Here is a 20,798-nt window from a genome sequence, read left to right on the forward strand (position 1 = left end):
GTTTTCCGTTTCCATCAGCGCTGACCCTAAATAGTCGAGGATTTGTTGGAAGGAGCCTGATTCCACTGCCAATCTCACAGTCGAATAGTCGCAAAATGTGGTTCTGAAACAAGGATCATTCCATTCCGGCTAGAGACCTCTTTTATGTTTGTAAACAGCGATTATGTATTTTGTGGGCGGAGCTGAACTGGTTGCAGAAAGTGACAGCTAGCGGTTCAGCTGTCATAGAAATATGGAAGATCCGGATGCCTTCTCCACATGTTTTAAAGCTGTGCCAGCAACAGACAGGTTACCTTACACAAATAAGCTCACTCTTTAAATTGGGTGAGGTTTCCTGACCCTTACTCACTGTCAGCATCGGTCTAGGATCCAACTACATCACCAAAGTTGCCGTGCTGAACATCGTTATATTCCTAGTGGGAAATTCCAGCATTTTTACGGCACAAGGCGTCTTTTTTCCGTATTCCGGGGATCTCTGTAGTTTGGGCTTCACTTGTTTCCTCAGAGTTTCTGCAGCCACACAGCGACGTAAACCTGTGACGTCCACTCCAACAAACCAATCAAACAAGCTCATGCCAATGCATTTTCTGACTGCCAGTCTTATTTAAAAAAAGAAAGGGAAAGAATAGTCAAATATGCCTACTTAACACTCCTATTTGTGTTTATATTGTAGGCTATATATTAGGGTGACCAGACGTCCCCGATTTTCGGGGACAGTCCCCGATTTCGGTGCTCTGTCCCCGACTGGAGCTGTCCCCGAAAATGTCCCCGATTTTGGCCACAAAGTAATACTGGCAAGAAACTCGATAACAGAGCATTTGCGGCACCACAAAAGCCTGTCGTCGTGCGCACGTTGTGCAAAGTGCTGCCTGTGTGTGACAGAGTAGATCACAGAGTAGATGTTCTCCCTCTGCCCGTGCCGTGGTTTTCCCAGGACCCAGCCGCCCGCAACCGAAGCCCCAGAGGTGGCGAACGAGAGGCGGCGTCTGCTTGCTGCTTTTGCTACCGTCCTTGTTTACCGGACCCCATTCAGCGGGTTATCCATCCCAGTTGTTTTGAATAGTTAAAAGTACAGTAAAACTATCTGGTAAGTAAGTGCAGTAACTAACTCAAAACGTTTTTGCAGAGAAGTCAGTAACGTTTTTATGTACACCAAACTCCATTGAAAAAAATGTCAATTTTTAACATGATTGGCGATGGATCATTGTTATCTAGTCATTAGCCTACTGTTCCCTAAATTGGCCTTCAGCCATCAAAACTTTGATAACCCCTGGTTTAAATTAACACAATAGGTCATATTTATGATTACAATTTTAATCATTAAAATTGCCTTTTAGTATTGACATGATTTTTTTAATTATTTTGTCAGCATTTAATATTAAATTAGCAGTTAATATGGTCATGTGGCCATTGAATACTTGAAACTGGTGAGCGACACCCTAAACTCAAGGAAAGTGTTTACTGAGGTAATAAATCACTACTGTAATGTTTTTGTTTTGTGGAAATAAATTATTCACCAGTTGGTGAGGTCAAAGAGAGAAGTTGTCCCTCTATGTTCCTGCCACTCTACACAATACACCAGTAGCCTATTTCCCATGAATTACCTAGGCTGTCTAATTTGTGGTAAAATGTGCCAGATAACTAGTAACCATTGTAAACTGCTTCTTTTTCAATTGTTTCAAAATCACAAAGTTCTTCATAGATCTAGCCTCTTACTTTTGCTCTCAAAGTGCACCAGATTTATGCATTTTACTGTAAAATGTACACAATTTTCTAAAAGCCGGGGGGGGCCCCCGTAGCAGACCAGAAAATGTCCCCGATTTTCATTTGAGAAATCTGGTCACCTTACTATATATTGGACTGCACTTGCAATGTTGTGATTTTATCTTTTAGATATTTTCCTTTTATCTCTGAATATTAACATATGCTGCATACTTACACTAAGATAAATTCCTCATAGCAATCTTGCATATTGTGGCAATAGGCCTACAAGTGATTCTGATTCTGAATGTTTGTATTGAACAGCCAAATCTGATTCGACTGAGAGAATTCTGAGTTGGGGACTGTTCTGATCCAGTCTAGGGGTTTGGACCATAACATAAACTTAGACAAAGACAACAATGAAAAAGTATGTGTGATTTATTGGTCACACATAAAAGGTGATGCTGGCTCACTACACTATACAGCTAACAGTAGCAAGCTAATCTAAAGCCTGTGGGGTAGGACTATACAGCTAACAGTAGCAAGCTAATCTAAAGCCTGTGGGGTAGGACTATACAGCTAACAGTAGCATGCTAATCTAAAGCCTGTGGGGTAGGACTATACAGCTAACAGTAGCAAGCTAATAAAAGGTGATGTTTGTGAATTGGGTTGCTATGGGAACAGTTTGAACCCTAGCTTTTTCCCCGTCAGCTATTGTATTAGCAAACATTGCAACTTTAAGTAAGCTAGGGGCAATTTAGAATGTTTATGTTGTCAAATTAAAAGCGTCTATATAGAGAGAGAGAGATATATATATATAAGGTATATATAGAGATATATATATATAAGATATATAAGATATATAAGATATATATATATATAATAGTGACCCCCCCCATTTTCTAGCTCGTTAACCAAATGTCCACTTGTTTAATTGTTGTTATTGAGTCAGTGACCTTGAACTTTGACCTTTGACCACCAAAACCTAATCAGTACATCCTCGAGTCCAAGTGGATGTTTGAGGCAAATTCAAAGAAATTCTGTCAAGGCATTCCTCAGATGTCGCATTGAGCTAGAAAATGGCATTCCTGAGGTCACAGTGACCTTGAACTTTGACCTTTGACAACCAAAATCTAATCAGTAAATCCTCAAGTGGAAGTTTTCCGCAAATTCGAAGAAATTCTGCCAAGGCATTCCTGAGATATCATGTTAACGAGCTAGAAAATGGCATTCCTGTGGTCACAGTGACCTTGAAGTTTGACCTTTGACCATCAAAATCTAATCAGTTCATCCTCGAGTCCAAGTGGATGATTGAGGCAAATTCGAAGAAATTCTGTCATATTGCGTTAATGAGCTAGAAAAAGGCGTTCTTGATGTCACAGTGACCTTGAAATTTGACCTTTGACAACCAAAATCTACATGGTACATTGTACAAGTTTGTGTTGATAGCAGGGACAATGGGATATTCTATTCCAAAGGATATGGTACAGTAAGAACATGGTAATACCATGGAAACAAACAAGGCTTCCTTTTACAGTACAGTTTAAGCTTACTGGGTAACTAACACGGTCACATTTAGTATAATAGTGGAGGTTTATAATCTATCATTACTGGGTAAATACCAGGTAATTACCGGGTGAATACCTGGTAGTTGTCAGGAAAATCTCTAGTAAATACCGGGTAACTACCTGGTAAATACCCATTAAATATAATTACCGGGTAAATACCTGGTAGTTACCAGGTAAAATACCTGGTAATTACCGGACTGTAAAAGGAAGGGTTACCAACTTTTTGATGTATTTGGTGCAGTCTGAAGTATGTCAAACAGCAATATAAATGTTAACTGGCCTGCATTTATATAGCGCTTTACAATCAGTAGGTACATTCACCCATTCATACACCGATGGCGGCAGGTTACCATGCAGGGTGCTGGCACACCAACGGGAGCAATTTGGGGTTCAGTGTCTTGCCCAAGGACACTTTGACATGCAGACTGGAGGAGGCGGGAATCGAACCACCAACCTCTTTTATCCAAGGCGATTAGTGGCCGACCCGCTCTACCTCCTGAGCTACAGCCGCCCCATCTCCAATATCAGGCTATCTTGGCTTGTGGAGTGTCGATTGGATCAAATAACATAATCATGATCCATCCAGGAATTGAGCGAGGGGGGCGAGTTTAGACCCACCTGTCACAGCCACAGATGTGTACAGGTCGGAAGCGAATTTCTGAAAAATCGTCCGTGGTTCGAAAAAATAAATGCTGCAAATAACGTTCAGCGAAACTTTGCCGTTGGTATGCACGGTTGCATTGACTGATATAGGTTCGGAAAATATTATTGACGTGCAAATTAATCGCATGAAAAAAACACTCCCGATGTGTAAGGACCTTTAGATGAAAAAAGAAATAAAAAATCCACCGGAATAAAACATGGCGACGTTTTATTCCGGTGGGAGAAAAGACTGTTTGATCTAACAATTTTAGAGCTGTTATTGTGAAACTAAAACATACACAATTTGATATGAGCCCGGGCTGTCTTCACTAAGGCTTATCTTCTCTCTCTGCCTGTTTGTCTTCACTCCCCTCTCCTCCCCTCTCTCCTCCTCTCCCCTCCCTCTGTTCCCTCTCTCCTCCTCTCCTCTCTGTTCCCTCTCTCCTCTCCCCTCCCTCTGTTCCCTCTCTCCTCCTCTCCCCTCCCTCTGTTCCCTCTCTCCTCCTCTCCCCTCCCTCTGTTCCCTCTCTCCTCTCTCTCTGTTCCCTCTCTCCTCCTCTCCTCTCTCTCTGTTCCCTCTCTCCTCCTCTCCTCTCTCTCTGTTCCCTCTCTCCTCCTCTCCTCTCTCTCTGCCCCCCCCCCCTCCATCAGGAACTCATTCACAGACATCCTGCGGGCGATCCTCCTCTCCCTGGAGGTGCTGATAGAGAATCCTGAGCTGCAGATCAACGGTTTCATCCTGATCATCGACTGGAGCAACTTCTCCTTCAAACAGGCTTCAAAGCTGACGCCCAACATCCTCAAACTGGCCATTGAGGGCCTGCAGGTAAACACATTAGAAATGGCAACAGTGAAGAGAGCCAGCGCCCACCAGGTTGTTAGATTGACTTGTTCTTTTATTAAATTACATAAAACATAGCGAACAACGCACTTTGCAGTAGCTTCATCAAGTTTGCTTTACGAACCTGAAAGTAGAACTGTTTCACAATATGCAGCAGACAGGCATCATCATCACTGAGGCCTGAAAGTAGAACTGTTTCACAATATGCAGCAGTAACTGTAAAGAAAAGCTCCCGCACACTGTCTCACCTTCTTAGGAGAACATTTATTGGATAAACGTTTCGGTCACTAGGACCTTCATCAGTATTATGGGCGACATCGCCTTGACTCCATCTATATATACATATAGGGGATGCCCCCATGAACCAATCATCCAATCACATCGAAGGACCTTACCTGGTTGAGCACCTTGAAGTGGTTACATTGAGTGCTCAATCAGGGGAAAATTTGAATATATGTATGTGCACTAGAATTAAAACATAGACAGTGCCCAATACATCACAAGTACATCATCCATATTCAAGGTATTATAAATAAAAAGAATGTAAATATAAGAAAATACGGGACAATATAAGATAAACGGTAACATACTTAATAGGAGATAGGCTATATGCTTTCTGTTTTGTAAGACCAGTAGGCCTACCAATCTGGACAGATGGACTAATTTTTAACATAAGCATTTCAATATACACAAAAAAGCCATATTATAGCATTACATTCAATAAAAGTTCATCATTTAATCCCTTAGGAGACAGCGTCTGAAGTGTAAAAATCCAGTACGCTTCCCTTCTCTTCAAAATCAGGTCATGGTCTCCACCCCTAGGTGGCATTATAACCTTCTCTATGCCACAAAAACAGAGGGCTTCTTAGTGGTAAAATGTAGTGCAACTGGGGAATCTTTATCTTGGCGTCGGATCGCACTCTTGTGTTCACAAATTCTTTGTTTGAGTTTTCTGGTGGTTTTTCCCACGTAGGCAAGGCCACATGGACATTTTATCAAATAAACAACATGGGTAGATGCACAAGTTATGACCCTCTTAATAAAGATTTTTTTCCCATTCTGTGGGTGACAAAAGATTCAGAAGGCACCGACGATCGGCAAGTCCAATATTAACTTTGTGAAACGCTGGGGAGAAATCCTCAATAAATGCTCATTGGACTTGATGCTATTAATCATTGAACAGGTCACCACAGAAGCTGAAGAACTAAAGAGCCAAATCAACACACAGGAAGAAATCATGAAACAAAGTTTCAGTGATGATGCCTTTACTAATATCACACAGCAAATAAGAGGCTCTATTGCGCAGTACAAAGACAATCTGAAAAATGGAGCGGAGCGGAGCCCGCCCAAGGATGGAGAGAAGGGAGGTGGAAGAGGCTGTAGCCTCGGAGTTCGCGAGGACGAATGCTGCGGTGGAGGGCTTGATGGAGGACTACAGACGGATGAAGGACAGCCGCGGGCGGAGGGAGAACAAAGCCGAACCGGGCCCCTCTAACAGACAGGGACCCTCTAACTGTCACGATTGTGACTGTCAGACTTTCCCTATGTCTCAAGTCCCCTCAGGTTCCTCATGTTTCACTGTCTAGGTCCAGCAGATCTATGTTAGTCTCCAGTCTGTGTCTTGTTTGTAATCACTCAGCTGTTCCCCATGTTTAATCACTTCCCTCTGTGTATTTAGGTTCCTGTTCACCTCTCAGTCTTTGTCTGGTCATCATCAAGTTCACGTGTGTTCTGTCCGTTACCTGTCTTTATGTTACCTGTTATTTAATTAAATATACACAGTTTTTGGTTTACTCATCATCCGCCTCCTGCTGTTGTCTGCACTTGGGTCCACTCATCACACCATCTACTCACTGTGACACTAACAGACAGGGACCCGTGGAGGAGCAGCAGAAGCCGGGGGAGATCCTGTGCAGAGGAGCGGCGGGCGGGTCCCCATCAAGACGCAGAAGTACGCCGGTAAACATAGTTGGGAGGTGTTTCAGGCCCAATTCGAACTGATAGCGGCTGATGAAGGCTGGACAAAGGAAGAGAAAGGAATAAAGCTAGCTACAGTACGTGCCTAGTGGATGACGCGCTACAGGTCTATTCACCCCAAAACCAGCCGCTTCAATGAGAGATTTTTCCCCAAATCCGTATGAACCCTGAACTCCCTTGGACCCCCACACCCTCTCACCCCATCACCTTAACTAAGCACCTGATGGACTCTAATGTTTGACTTGTCTGTGTGTTGTATTTATTGTTGGGAAGGCAGGTAAATGTATACATGTTCTATGTTTTATGTTTCATTCAGAGCTACAGAATATACTGTACCCAAACTAAACACCATGCCAACCTAATTGTGTGGCAATAAAGGTGTCTTGTCTTGTGACAAAATTCTCCCTTGAGACTTCTGTTTGTGCCACTCGCCCCACCTCCCACTTTGTTTGTCAAACACACCGTCTGGAAAGGAAAGGTGTGTTTTGACTCTGTTTTCTTTTCTCTTCGTTTTATTTACTCCATCCTGCTCCAGAATGAACAATGTGTATATTGAGAGTTTGGAGGTGTCTACTACTTCAGATTGCTGTTGCTCTCTCTGGATTATAGTGCCCGAGGAGGAACAGGAAGGACCACGCCAGAAATAATCCAGCAGACCATTCTTCTTGATGTACTGTAGGTCTGCAAAACAGTTCTCAGTTCAAACCCAGTTGAACATTTGTTTGTTCCAGGAGAGATCCAGGGCTCCTACCTAGATTTTGTATGCATGTCTGTTATCTCATATATTTGATCAAGGATGTTGTCACTTTTACAAGCTGCCATTCATTTCAGAATGGTGTGTTAATCTACCTGTTAGTATTTACTGATACTGGCATTGGATGTGTTTCATAATATTGATATTGGATAACAGCTGCTTTCCCTCATATTTATTCAGGAATGTGCCATAATATTTTTCTATGGAGTCTGATTTGATAATATTCAAGCTTTACCACTGAGTTATTGAGGTGTTTATTTTTGTGTATATGGTGATGGTATGCACAAAGTTGCATACATATTTAAGCATTGAAAATATGTAAATCACTGATTAAGTCAGTATTTGTCATGTTGATCCAATTGCAACCGCTGAAATTTATTGCACTATATACAGTGTAAAAGGAAATACAATCTATGCTTTATTGTTGATTTTCAACATGGTTTTGTTAAACATCCTGGACTCCCAGAATCCTTCACATCCTCACGTCTCACCTTTGCCAAATAATTTACATTGATAAGAGGGACAGCTAGTCGATCGTTCCATTGCAACATCAGTGCAGCTGACCTGCCATTCTGGCCTGAAGGAGGCATCTATGCTCTGATTAGCTGTCATGGTTCAGTGCTTTTTTCCCATTGGCTGAGGGCTTTTTTTTGTTCAGGCCACAATGGCATCAGCGCCCTTCTCAAAAAATCATGTCAATTCTTGCCTTCAAAACTCTGCCCCAGTTACTTGCTCATGGAATCAGAAGATCCCCCCTCACTTCACGCTGCAGTTTATAATTTGATTATTGTTTGAGAGTTGCCTAACCTGCTGTCTTCCTACTTGTGTGCCTTAATGACAAAAGTCAGTTTCACCTCAGAATCAGTCTGTTAACTGTTTAATGCCTATGTTAATTGATTAGGCTATGTTGATGTCAATTCAGAGCCAGATTAATGATTTCAAATTATTCAATTGCTGTGCAAACAATCTACTGTACGGTAAAAACTGTAAACATTAACATGACAGCAGAACAATGTGTACTTTCAACAAAGTAGTCTAAAATAATAAAATACAATAAAGTAAAATAAAATAGATTCACATTCTGCAATAAAATTAAACATGACGTATGAGGACATGAAACATTTGATCATGGCTCATGTACTCATAACATTTCACCTTTTTGCCAACTAGGTCGCTGCTATGATGTCACTAGTTTGACTATGTACAGTAGCCTACAGTAGAGTAGGCTACAGGCTAGGTAAGTGTTGGTAGCAAGGATTTTGAATTCTAACAGACTCTCAGTTACCTACAAATGATATGTAACACATTTATGTGTGATGAATTGTTTACACTTTAGATTAGGCCCTAATTCTCATTAGGGGATAAAGAAAGCCTCATAAGTGACTTATAAATGATTTACACATCATTTATTACAGTTGAAGAAGACTTTGTAGTTTGTGCTTCTGGCCCAATTCCACAGCAGCTAGTAGCGCGGTCCCGCTCCGCTCGACTCGACTTTTGGTCTCATCCCACCGTCAAAAACCGGCCCAGCTCGGTTTGATTTGAGGCAGAGTCGTGCTACTTTTGGTCCCTGCCTCGTCGGGGTACTTCGGGCTGGCGAGTAGGTCCCAAATGGTGACGTAAAACTCTGATGGCTACTGATTGGTCAGAGAGAATCGTGTTTACTCTGTCTACTGACTGTCAATGCAATGCTGGCGGCTGCATACCAGTTTAGTGGTCTTACCTTATCTTCTGTTATGTATATTTCCATCAGTATTTTGTGTCGCTGCCTTCACCTCCGGTGAAATAAAATCGTGGCGGGTGTTCAATTGTCTGAGAAAAAAGTCCGCTGCTCGCTCAGGGAGCTCTGTAGCTGAGTGGAGGCTGCAGCGCTCCGCTAGGCCGCAGCGGGTGTTTGGAAGCCCCGGTCTTGCCTGGTGAGAGGCTGCGGGGTAGAGGCTTCACTCTGTTGCGCCTCTCCCGTCCCCGCACAGCGCAGCGCATGCCTGTGATATCATTCTCTTGGCCGATTGTCACATTTGCCCATGTACACTGTAGGTCATTTAGAGGCACCAGTATTTCATAAACAGTTTAAAAGTTCTGTGGATGGATTTAATTGTAACGTTATGTTATAGCCGAAGGACAGATATGCGGTCGCTATTTTTAGACGACCAGCTGTGGGCGGGGGTGGGTGGGGGCTGATGATCCGCGGTGGAAGCAAAACGTCCATAGGGCTGATACGATTAGAGCCGAGTGGTGACGAGCTGTACAGGGCAGTAAAATGTGGTGGAAATAAGTGCTGACTGCTTCTGTTGGCCTGGGGAGGAGCTTCACTAATGGCTCATTTCCACCACATACAGCACAGTACAGCTCTACTCGATCTGGTCTTACTCGTCTCTACTTGATATAGACTCCATTTCCATAGCAAGTTTACTCGCCTCCGCCCACACCTGGTCGTCATAGCGACCGAATATCTGCCCTCCGCCCATAGCCGAAGTAGGCTATAATGTATAACGTTAAAATTAAATCCATACACAGAACTTTTAAACTATTTATGAAATACTGGTGCCTCTAAATGACCTACAGTGGATGGGCAAATGCAGAGCCAGATTAACACCCCCCTACCCATCGCTCCCCCCCCCCCTCCCCCATGAACATTACACTCGGACACAAGAAGGGGGAAAACAAGATAAAAACGCAACCATTTTTTTGGCCAAGTAAAATGCTGATTCTAAATATAACTGAATCGCTTCGTTTGACCAAGCAAATTTTTTTTTTTTTATATATGTGTTATTTGTACCTATTGTATTTGAATATTTTTGCATACTGGGGTCCCTAAGCAGTTTTGGAATTGCCTAAATTGGGTATGAGTGGAAAGTTGATACTCTTGTTATTAGAATATAGGAGGAATTATGTGATCATGCTGACATGCTAGCATGACTTATGTCAGCATGCATTTTGAGCTGAGCTAAGTGCTGTTTGAATCCTCTACTTACAAGGCTTGATCAGTGTCAAACGGGGTTTTGCTAGGTGTCAAAAGGGCATACGTGTAGTTACACCCTTTTGACAGCAAACAAAAACTTTTAACACGTTGAGTGCCATAGCCGAGATATCTCGTCTTACATAATCCAACGGTTAAGTGCCATAGACGAGCTATCTCGTCTTACATAAACATTTTTTTTTTTTGACGGTGGGACATCAATCAACTCCTTTTACGTCTTCTATATCACTATTGGGAGGAAGAAAATGTGTATAATCTATTTTACCGACCACTAAGTGGCGACAGTTCTCTCCCAAGACAGAGAGAAGCCACAGCCAGCCACAGCCAGAGCAGCCAGCCAGCGCGCTGGAGAAAGCCACAGTGTAATTTTCAAGGAAGCAGCTCGGCGAAAACTCCCTCGATCCCACACACACACACACACACACACACACACACACACACACACACACACACACACACACACACACTCGAGCACCCCCGCGCATAAATAAGACCAGAATCGCAAAAGCTTACTCAAACCTCAAGAAACTGTTTTACAGTCCAGACGGCCGCGGAGAATCCTTCCCCCGCAGCACAGACGGAGGGAGGAGCCCGGAGACACACACACACTCTCTCCCTCTCTCTCCCCCTCCCCCCAGTCCCGAGAGAGAGAGAGAGAGAGGAGAGAGAGAGAGAGAGAGAGAGAGAGCACACACAGAGCGGGAGACAGACACGCCGCAGGGGCAAAGAACGGACAGAGATCCCCTCCCCCCAGAGCCGCGGAGCAACGCGCGAACACACACACACACACACACACACACACACACACACACACACACAATACAGTATACAGTCTCGCCCAAGGGCACCCACAATCACAGGCAGGTGACTGTTCTGCTGTTTGATTGAATTTCACAAAACTGCGATTATCTCAGCTTGCTGTCTCATACGCTAAAACCATGCTGTACTCAACGGCTAATATCTACATAACTACTAACTCTGCAAACTAACTCTTTTAGACAGAGAAAGCACACATTCTATTAGTTATTTTTAGATGATTGGTGTTCACGAAGTCTTAACAGAAAAGAATCCTCGGCTGTTGTAAAATGAGCCAGAATCCTCAAAAAAAAAAACTGGCACAACTTACCTACAGGATTGAAAAAATGGCTGGCACTCAATGTGTTAATGACTTTGCAGTACACTATACAATGATTTCCCTGACCCTTTGGACAAATGGAATGACCTGTCATGTTACCTAAAACGCAGGTGTACCATGTGTACCAGGACACATGACTTATATTGATGTGTCCTGGCTGGGACACATCAATATATTACCACATTTATATTCATCTCATATTGACCTAGAATATTAATTAGAATATAGGATAGTAGAAATTATGTTATCATGCTGGAATGCTAGCATTACTTATGTCAGCATGCACTTTGAGCTGACCTAAGTGCTGTTAGGATCCTCCAGTCTACCCACAAGGCTTGGTCAGTGTCAAAAGTTGAGTTTTTCTAGGTGTCAAAATGGCGTACATGCAGTGACACCCTTTAGACAGCAAACAAACCCTACTTTTACTGTCTTTGCAGTGAGCTATACAATGATTTGTACATAGGTATACCATTATTTATTTATTTTACTCCTGCTTATATACATAGTCATAGCAGACATTCTACATCACACTTAGTTAACTTGCTTTATATACCTTTGATCGCAGTCCTTGTTTGTTCGTTTTAGCTTGTATGCATACATTTTCTTTTCCTTTGAAAGCACATTAAGAGCAACGTATACCGGAGTCATATTCCCTGTATGTCTACATACTTGGCCAATAAAGCTGATTCTGATTCAGATCATGTCAATTATGTCAATAGTGTGGCCCATCCACTTTGATTCAGGCCCACCTGCAATTTCATTTCTGGCTACGTCACTGAGCAGCCAGAAGTAGATTGCAGTGTAGATTTTTTTCATCACATCTTGTTTAGCACTTTTTGTTGGGATCTATATGGTAGCAGGCAGCACTTGGTGAGTTTGAGCTATTTGTTACTGTGCTATCTTTCTGTTTGAGTTGGTTTTGTGCTGAGTAGTTTTGCTGAAACTACAGGTGAAATCAGTTAGCCTACCTTTCAAAGGTAAAGGCATGTCAGCAGGTTGTTGCATGTTATGCCTTGAGGGAAATATTTGGTCAAAATTAGGGGGTGGAGCATGGAGGCAGGGTTGTAGTTGGGACTAAACGCACGTAAACGCCTTTATGCACCTTTTTCCAATACAACATAGCGTTTACTCACCTTGATAAGATTGTTTATGCACTTACACTTATGAGTTTTACAAGCGTGAGTCAACTCCGTTGTTGACAGAGCACACACCGGTAACACTTTACAATAAGGTACACAAACAATGTAGTAGTTACTAGTAAACTAATCATTAACTAATAGTTAATGAGTAGTTAATGAATAATTCGCCATTAGTCAATCACTAGTTAATCATAGTTAATGAGTAGGTAGTCATTAGTTAATGATTAGTATCTAAGTTCTTGAGTAGAGTATAGTCATTACTTAATGATTACTAAATGTCAGCTCGTGAATTTAGTAGTTAATCATTAGTTACTGATTAGTCGGTCAGTTCCATGAGTAGAGTAGCTAATCGTTCGTTAATGATTAATAAATGTCAGTTCGTGAATATATTAGTTAATCATTAGTTACCCAGCAAACATCGTCTTGACTGCGACGTCACCAGACGAGAGAATTCCCGTAAGTCATCTACCCAGAAAGTCTGACGTTCTCTCCACATTCCCCCAAAGTAGCGTTTAGACTGTCCCTTCAAAACAATAAATATTGATCTCATATTGCTTTGAAAACACCACATGTAGGTGTCTTTTGTGTTTTTGTTGAATAAAATGACATTTGATTGATGTGTTGTGTGATCAGATAGTCACAGTGTGACGTGCACGTGCAATGACGACTATTATTGAACGCCCTTTTATTTTTTTTAAATATGAAAACACGTTTATGTCATATAAGTGCAACCCGTTCTCACTCTGAGCGCGTCGCATATTGACGCTTTGTCCTGTCCCTTGTGCGTCGCTTGTTACTAACATGGTACCCTTGAGCGACACATGAAACGACTTGGGCTTTCCGACTAAACTCAATGCAAACCCATGGAAGTCATCTTTGACGCTTATGGCAACTGCTCCCCTATTAGCCTAACTGCTCCACCATTAGTCAACTGCTCGCCCATTAGGGTCTGGAGGAGCTAACCTCTCCCAGACCCTAACCCTAAACCTAACCTCTCCCACCCCATGCCTAAACCTAACCTCTCCCAGACCCTAACCCTAACCCTAACCTCTCCCACCCCATGCCTAAACCTAACCTCCCCCAGACCCTAAACCTAACCTCTCCCACCTCCCACGCCTAAACCTAACCTCCCCCCAGACGCTAATGGTGAGCAGTTGACTAATGGGCGAGCAGTTAGGCTGATGGGGGAGCAGTTGCCATAAGCGTCAAAGTTGACTTCTATGGGTTTGCATTGAGTTTAGTCGGAAAGCCCAAGTCGTTTCATGGGTCGCTCAAGGGTACCATGTTAGTAACAAGTGGCGCATAAGGGACGGGACAAAGCGTCAATATGCTACGTGGTCGGAGTGAGAACGTGTTGATAAGTGCCCATAGCAAGTGTCTCTTGTATTTATCACAAGCTTCCTGAATCCTGTGATGTATTGTCCCATTACTCTTGCCGTAACTGAACGCAGTGTGTTCTGGGTCTTGGATGTTTGTTGTGCTGTGTGCTGTCTGCTAAATAAATGGTCAAGTCATGTTGGTTACATTATCGTAAATGATATAAAATATATAGCTGTCTCATCGCTGGTTGGAATCATGAAACAGAATTAGCGAGGCAGCCTAGCAATGCACGTTCCAGTAAGGACCATCACGTCAAAAGCTAAGTTCTCAATGTTAAGGACTCTATATATGACAAAATTCAGGTAAAGTCTAACAAAATCGATAGCCTAGTGGTATAGACACAGGACTCCGAAGTGGGCGCCGCGTGATCAACGAGGTCAGATGTTTTTTCTTTCGATGTAGCAAAAATGGTTGAATCTGGACATATAGTAGGCTATATGCAACGCTGCTGCATGCACACTGTGCAGATTTGTATCTGAATATCTGAATATAGCCGTTGTGGGAGCAGCATATTTCAACGTTGTGGGGAAGTAGACGAATTACGTCGCTACGATTTCCATTCCGGATAATTAGACCCAGATGTAGTGGTTTGACGTGCAGCAGACGGTCGTTACACGTGAAAATGTTTGCTGGGTAAGGTCACATTGTGAAAGGTCGACCTTTCGACGACCTTTGGTAGCCGGGCACCGACGTGCCCTTGGGAATCTCAGCCCCTGGTACCTGTTACCCACACACCAATTAATGATGACCGTCCAGCTCAAATCTAGAATAATGAAAATGGTTAAAACAGCCATGAAGGTGATCGGCATGAACGAGTATCCGACTCTTCAGTCTATCTTTGAAAATAAGGTCATCAGCTTGGCACAAAGAGTTCTGACTGACCCATCTCACATTTTATTCTCTGAATACGAACTGCTACCGTCTGGCAGACGGTGCAGGGCCAGTCGCTTTAAGAGCAACCGCTACAAGTTATCTTTTCTCCCAACTTCCATTGCACTGCTGAATAAACAGACAGCTCCCTCTCCACGGGTGTAGCTAGCACTATTCGAATTGTGGCAGTTTTGTAGCGCTTCTATTGATTTGATTGATTATATGATTTGATTGATTTTATTTTCTTATATTTTCATTAGCTAGCACCTTTCGTATTGTGGCAGGTTTGTAGCAAGTCTATTGATTTTATTGATTATATGACTTTATTGATTTGATTTCTTATATTGTATTCTCTTACTGATTGATTTGATTGATTATATGATTTTTACTGATTTGATTTTCTTAAATTTCTATTCTCTCATTCGCCTTTACTATTTTATTATGTTTGCTGTTGCCAGATCTTTTCCCTTTTGGTTATTATTTTTACCTTAATGGCGTAACATTGATGATTCATCGTTTAGTGTATGTCATGTAGGCTGCACTACAGCACTAACTGGAACTATGCCAGCAGCTGTAATGATTTTGAGGAGTTCACTATTTTATTTGGATACTATTCTATTTTATTTTCCTAAATCTCAGGAATGTTTGTGAGCTATAGAATTTGTGCAATAGAGCTTGTGTAATTCATGCCGAACAGGTTCTCTCTACTGTGGAGTTGTGCAATGTTAATGTTCCTGTCTGTCTCTGTCTTTGATGTTTTTTGTAACGCTGGGTTGCAGCTATGCGCACTTTTAAGCCCAAGACAAATTTCCCTCCGGGGACAATAAAGTAGGCTATATCAATCAATCAACTCTTTATTGACAGACACATAAGGTCCAATAAGAAGACACACAAGCAAAAAAAACCCACTACATTTAAAACACAAAAAATAAAACAATCAGAACACTACAGTAAGGCACTATACCAGTGTTTCCAAATGCACGATTGGTATTTCACACTACTGAAACTGGGTTGAGTCAGCAGCATGATAATCAAATTATGAGATACATTCAAACGACAAATAAACTTAAACGTCAGATTTCTCAGAAGAGCATGAAAAGTGCACACTCCTACTTCACAAAACAATTGACTGGCACTCGACCATCTGGGTTTTCTAAGTAGAACCCTCATACAATCATTATAAGCAACCTGCAGCTTTTTAATGCTTGTCTGCTTATATTTTACCCACAAGGGGGCAGTATACAGAGGAGTGCAGTAAGCTCTGAACAAGTTTATCTTGACATCATTAGAACAGAAGTAGAACTTCTTCCTCAACATGTTGGCTTGAGCATACAGCATACGCCTCTGCCTGTATAGGTCATCATCATCACTCAGTTGATGAGTATATCTCATCATCTCATCTTATCTCATCTCAATTAAGCGATATGTGTGAATTTCTTGTGTTGGCCTGCATGGCCTGGGAGGAGTCAAACACCCGGCCTGAAGTATGGTCCCAATCCGCCACTGTAATTAGGCCTATGCCCTGCAGGAAATATTTGTATAGGTAGCCTATATATATGGGGAGTCCCTCCACCAGGGTCACTGGAAAAAGACAGGTGTCAGGTTCAGATAAGACTTTAGAAAATAGACAAAGAAACACCCTGTGGAGCTGCAACTTAAAGCGAGGAGGTAAGTTTTATGGCTCCTGGCTTTTTTATTTGGAAAAGTATAAAACTTATGGCGTTTTCACACCTAAAAGTCCGGACCAAGGTCCAAACCAAATTCATGTTTTTGTTACATTGTATAGCCTACATTTGGTCCAGTTTAGGTTTGCTTTCACACTGCAATTATGCAAGTGGTCCAAAGGATTTTACATGACATACCTGCCTGGACTGCATCTCCCTATACTTGATACTGATTGATTTGTAGATCATGCTGTGCATGCATCTGACACCGGCTTGTTGTGAATGTGATTTGTTTTAATGGATTTGTTGATATCGGGAGGGGGCGGGGGTTGAGGTATTTCCTTTGCCATTTGAAACAGCGTTTTGGAGGTTGACTCACGCCACTCATTTCACATCATTTCATGAATAGGCTATAGCCTATTATAGGCCAGAGGTTCTCAAATGTTTTTCAGCCAAGGACCCCTTACAAGATAGAAAATATACCGGGGACCCCCTCATTCTGATTTGTGATTTTGAGCTAAGCTTAATTGTTTCCATGGTAATGTAGGCTACTTGACTTTTAAACGGTTTTTGTTAGATTAGAATGTAATCCATGAACCATTTTAGATTTAAAGCATAAAATATTTTCGTTGAACTATAGCTTTTGCAACAATTATTATTATTTTTTTTCCTGAAAACTTTTCGCGGACCTCCTTGCAAAGTGCCACGGACCCCTGGGGGTCCCCGGACCCCCATTTGATAACCAATGCTATAGGCTACTAGCCTGACTCCACCAGACGGGGGCGGCATTGTTCCACAAATTCACAATCCACCTCAGTCTGGCCCTGGCCTCAGATACGCGTTCAAACCGGCCGCCACCCGGGCGCACCAATCAGCGTGAGCTAAGGGCGGGCTTTGCGAGACCGGGTGTGACGCCACCGAGAGGCGCCTCTGCGTTTGTAGTTCTTTCACTATTCAACATGGCGGCGGCTACCGAGGCTAGCTCCAGTGAGCTAGTCAAACATTCTATTCAAAACAATAAGCGAACATAAACGTTAAACACTTGATCTTACAGTGAGTACGTAACCGTAACTGTATTGCTGTAACGTTATCAACTATGAACGTTAGTAAACAAGACATTGTTGTAGAATTTGGGGAGATAGCATTCAGACCGTTGCTAGGCTGGGAGAACATAGCAGCCATCAGCTAGCTGTAAGGCTAGTGAATGGCTAGCAGTTAGCCATTCACGCAAGTCACACAAACACAAAGCCCTTCTCACCACAGTCCAGTAAACATGCAATCTGTTAAACCATCATTTTTGTTCCAAATAGAAATAAATCATAACGTTAATCAAAATGCCACGAAAATATTAGCTAATCAACACAGAACTGCAAAGATCAGTGTGATGTATTGTCCCTACTGCTAGCTGAAGTGTATTCTGCTATGATTGGAATGTTGGCTGCGGTTTAACACGTTCACTGCCAATGACGTGTTAATACGTCAAAAAAAATCCAACGGTTGACTGCCAATGACGTGTTAACACGTTCACTGCCATTGACGAGATATCTCCGCTTACAGAATCCAACGGTTGACTGCCAAAGACGAGATATCTCGGCTTAAAAAAAAAAAAAAAAAATTGACGGTGGGACGTGGATCCAACCCTTTTACGTCTTTTATACAAATATTGGAGGTATTGAATGTGTATAATCTATTTTACCGACCCACTGAGTGGCGACATGTCTCTCCAGAGTAGGAAGAGGCGAGCCAAAACTGCAGGGAAAAGCGCGAGGAAGCCGTTCTCATACTGTAAAATGGATGGCGAAAACGCTTTCGCTTTCGCACTGACGCACAGCGGTGGCAACGGTGGGGGGTTCCAAGAATAGACTGGGTGCACACTTTGAAACACGCAGCATAAATAAGCGCAGAATCGCAAGAGCTTCATCAGAGCTCTCAACCGAAATGCCAAGAAACGAGCGAGCCCCATCCAGCGAGCCCCATCCAGCAGCAACTCGTTTGTGACAGACCCGCTGCAGAGCCAAGGAGGGCGGAGGAGAACGCCCACGGAGGGAGGAGTTTGAAGCAGAGAGGGGTTTCCTGCTGTTATGGAGGAAATTACTGTTCAAAACTATTGTTTAGATGTCTGACGTCTTACTGATGCCAAAAATGAATGGTTAAAGTGACTGTTCTATCGAATTTCACAAAAAGCCGTTTATCTCAGAATAAATTTTCTGACGCTGAAACCATGCTGTATTCAACTGCTAATGCTTACATAACTACTAACTCTACAAACTAACTCTTTTAGACAGAGAAAGCACACATTCTATTAGTTCTTTTGAGATATTGTGTGTTCCAAAATCCTAACAGAAACGAATCCTCGGCTCTTGAAAGATGAGCCAGAATCCTCAAAAAAAAACCTTGGCAGAAGCTAACTACAGTATTGAAAAATGGCTGGCAGTGAATGTGTTAATAAACCACGTTAACTCACGTTGGTGTCCGAGTGACATATTATGTTATACAGGCGAGATTAAAGATCTCAGGATGACAGGATGTTACTCGAGAAATTGGTTTATCGATAGAACATAGCTTAAGATTTTGCACTTGTACTTTCTTTAGATAGGGGGTAAACAAACTAACGGCATGGGAGCCAATACTAGATTATATCCAAATGCTGCATGGTGTAACCTAAAGGGTGTTCTTCCTCTTCTCCGTTGACATCCTCTGGGCTCCAGGCAGCTCCCTTTCGCAGATTCATCTCTGACATCAACATCTTTATGAATTTACATCATCTCTTATCATTTTACCCAATCGTGCCTCATGACCAGCAGATTATGTAACAACAACACCACACGGCCGTCTTTTCTCCGTTTAGTTTATTATTACAAAAGTAAGCAAATAACATTCTCCAGTCATGCGTAAACATCTACCATTCCACTGACAGATATGCTATAATTCACCAGTCCTTAATGCTAAATAGTAGCGTTAAATCATTATATTGTATCAAAGCATTTGGTTGTTATTGATTGTTTTGGTTGTTATTGAGCGAGCTACTGTAACTTGTCCCAATTTCCCCCCGGGGATCATTAAAGTCTTTCTGATTCTGATTCTGATTGCCATGATCATAAAGGCTAGAGAGCGTTGTGTCTCCATGACGTTAGCCGTCCAGGCCAGTCCAGGGTGCGTGCCACTCGGTGTCATATCGTGTCATCAGTTCCCTGAAGAAACGAACAACGATATGTGTTAGTAATGAATCGCTGTTAACGTTAACATCAAATCATCAATCATCAGACGTAGCACCCCAACCTCCAAATGTTGCTAACGTTAGCGTAACATCAGTTAATCCAATCAGTTACATTTAACGTGCAAAATGGCCTACCTGCACTTCATCCTCAGTCAGACATCTGCAGTAATTCTTCTTTCTTTTGGCCAATTGAATAGTCAATGGTTGCCCCCAATATTCACCTTACAAAAACAGCAAAAAATCTGCGACCTCCATGCTAACTATTTAGCAATTGTAGTCCTAGCCGTTCGTGTTTACCAGGCCAGGCGAGGCTACGTCATGAAGGCAAGTCGATCTGATTGGTTGGCGTTGGCACGCCCAGACGGTGACAGACAGACGGTCCATTCAATCACCTGCCAAGTAGCTTGAAAAAAGTGACCGCCCTCTTCAGCAGGGTAGCTTGACCAAATCCAGATGGATGTCGTTTGTGAAACAGAATATGAAGCAAACTCATCAATCTGGCAGCGTCAGGTTAATAGGCTACTGCTGCCATCCAAAGCTGAACAAAGAATGCGAGCCGCACGGGGAGCGTTGTGCACTTGCATGGAGCGCATGTTTTGCCAAACTCCATTGAAAAATATCTCAGTTTAATGTTGCCTTCATTGTCGGCAATGATATGCTTGATAAAATAATAAAGGAATAACGAATCATTATGAGAAACCACACCTATTTCAATATCCACCTTTAGCCTGCTGGACCCTGTCAATCATTCCCTGCCTGTTGTGCGCGGTGCGTCTGTCTGTCCATGGTCTGGATTTCCCCCTGCCTGCGCTGTGTCAGATAATTAACCTCTTAATCCCTAAGCCTATTTTTCAGCTCACCTGCCGAAAATGACATGCCCGAACTGAATGGAGTATATCTCCACAACTACAGGGTATTTTCTGAAATTTT

The sequence above is a fragment of the Poromitra crassiceps genome, assembly GCF_964638095.1.
Source record: "Poromitra crassiceps genome assembly, chromosome: 2".
NCBI classification, from domain to species: Eukaryota; Metazoa; Chordata; class Actinopteri; order Beryciformes; family Melamphaidae; genus Poromitra; species Poromitra crassiceps.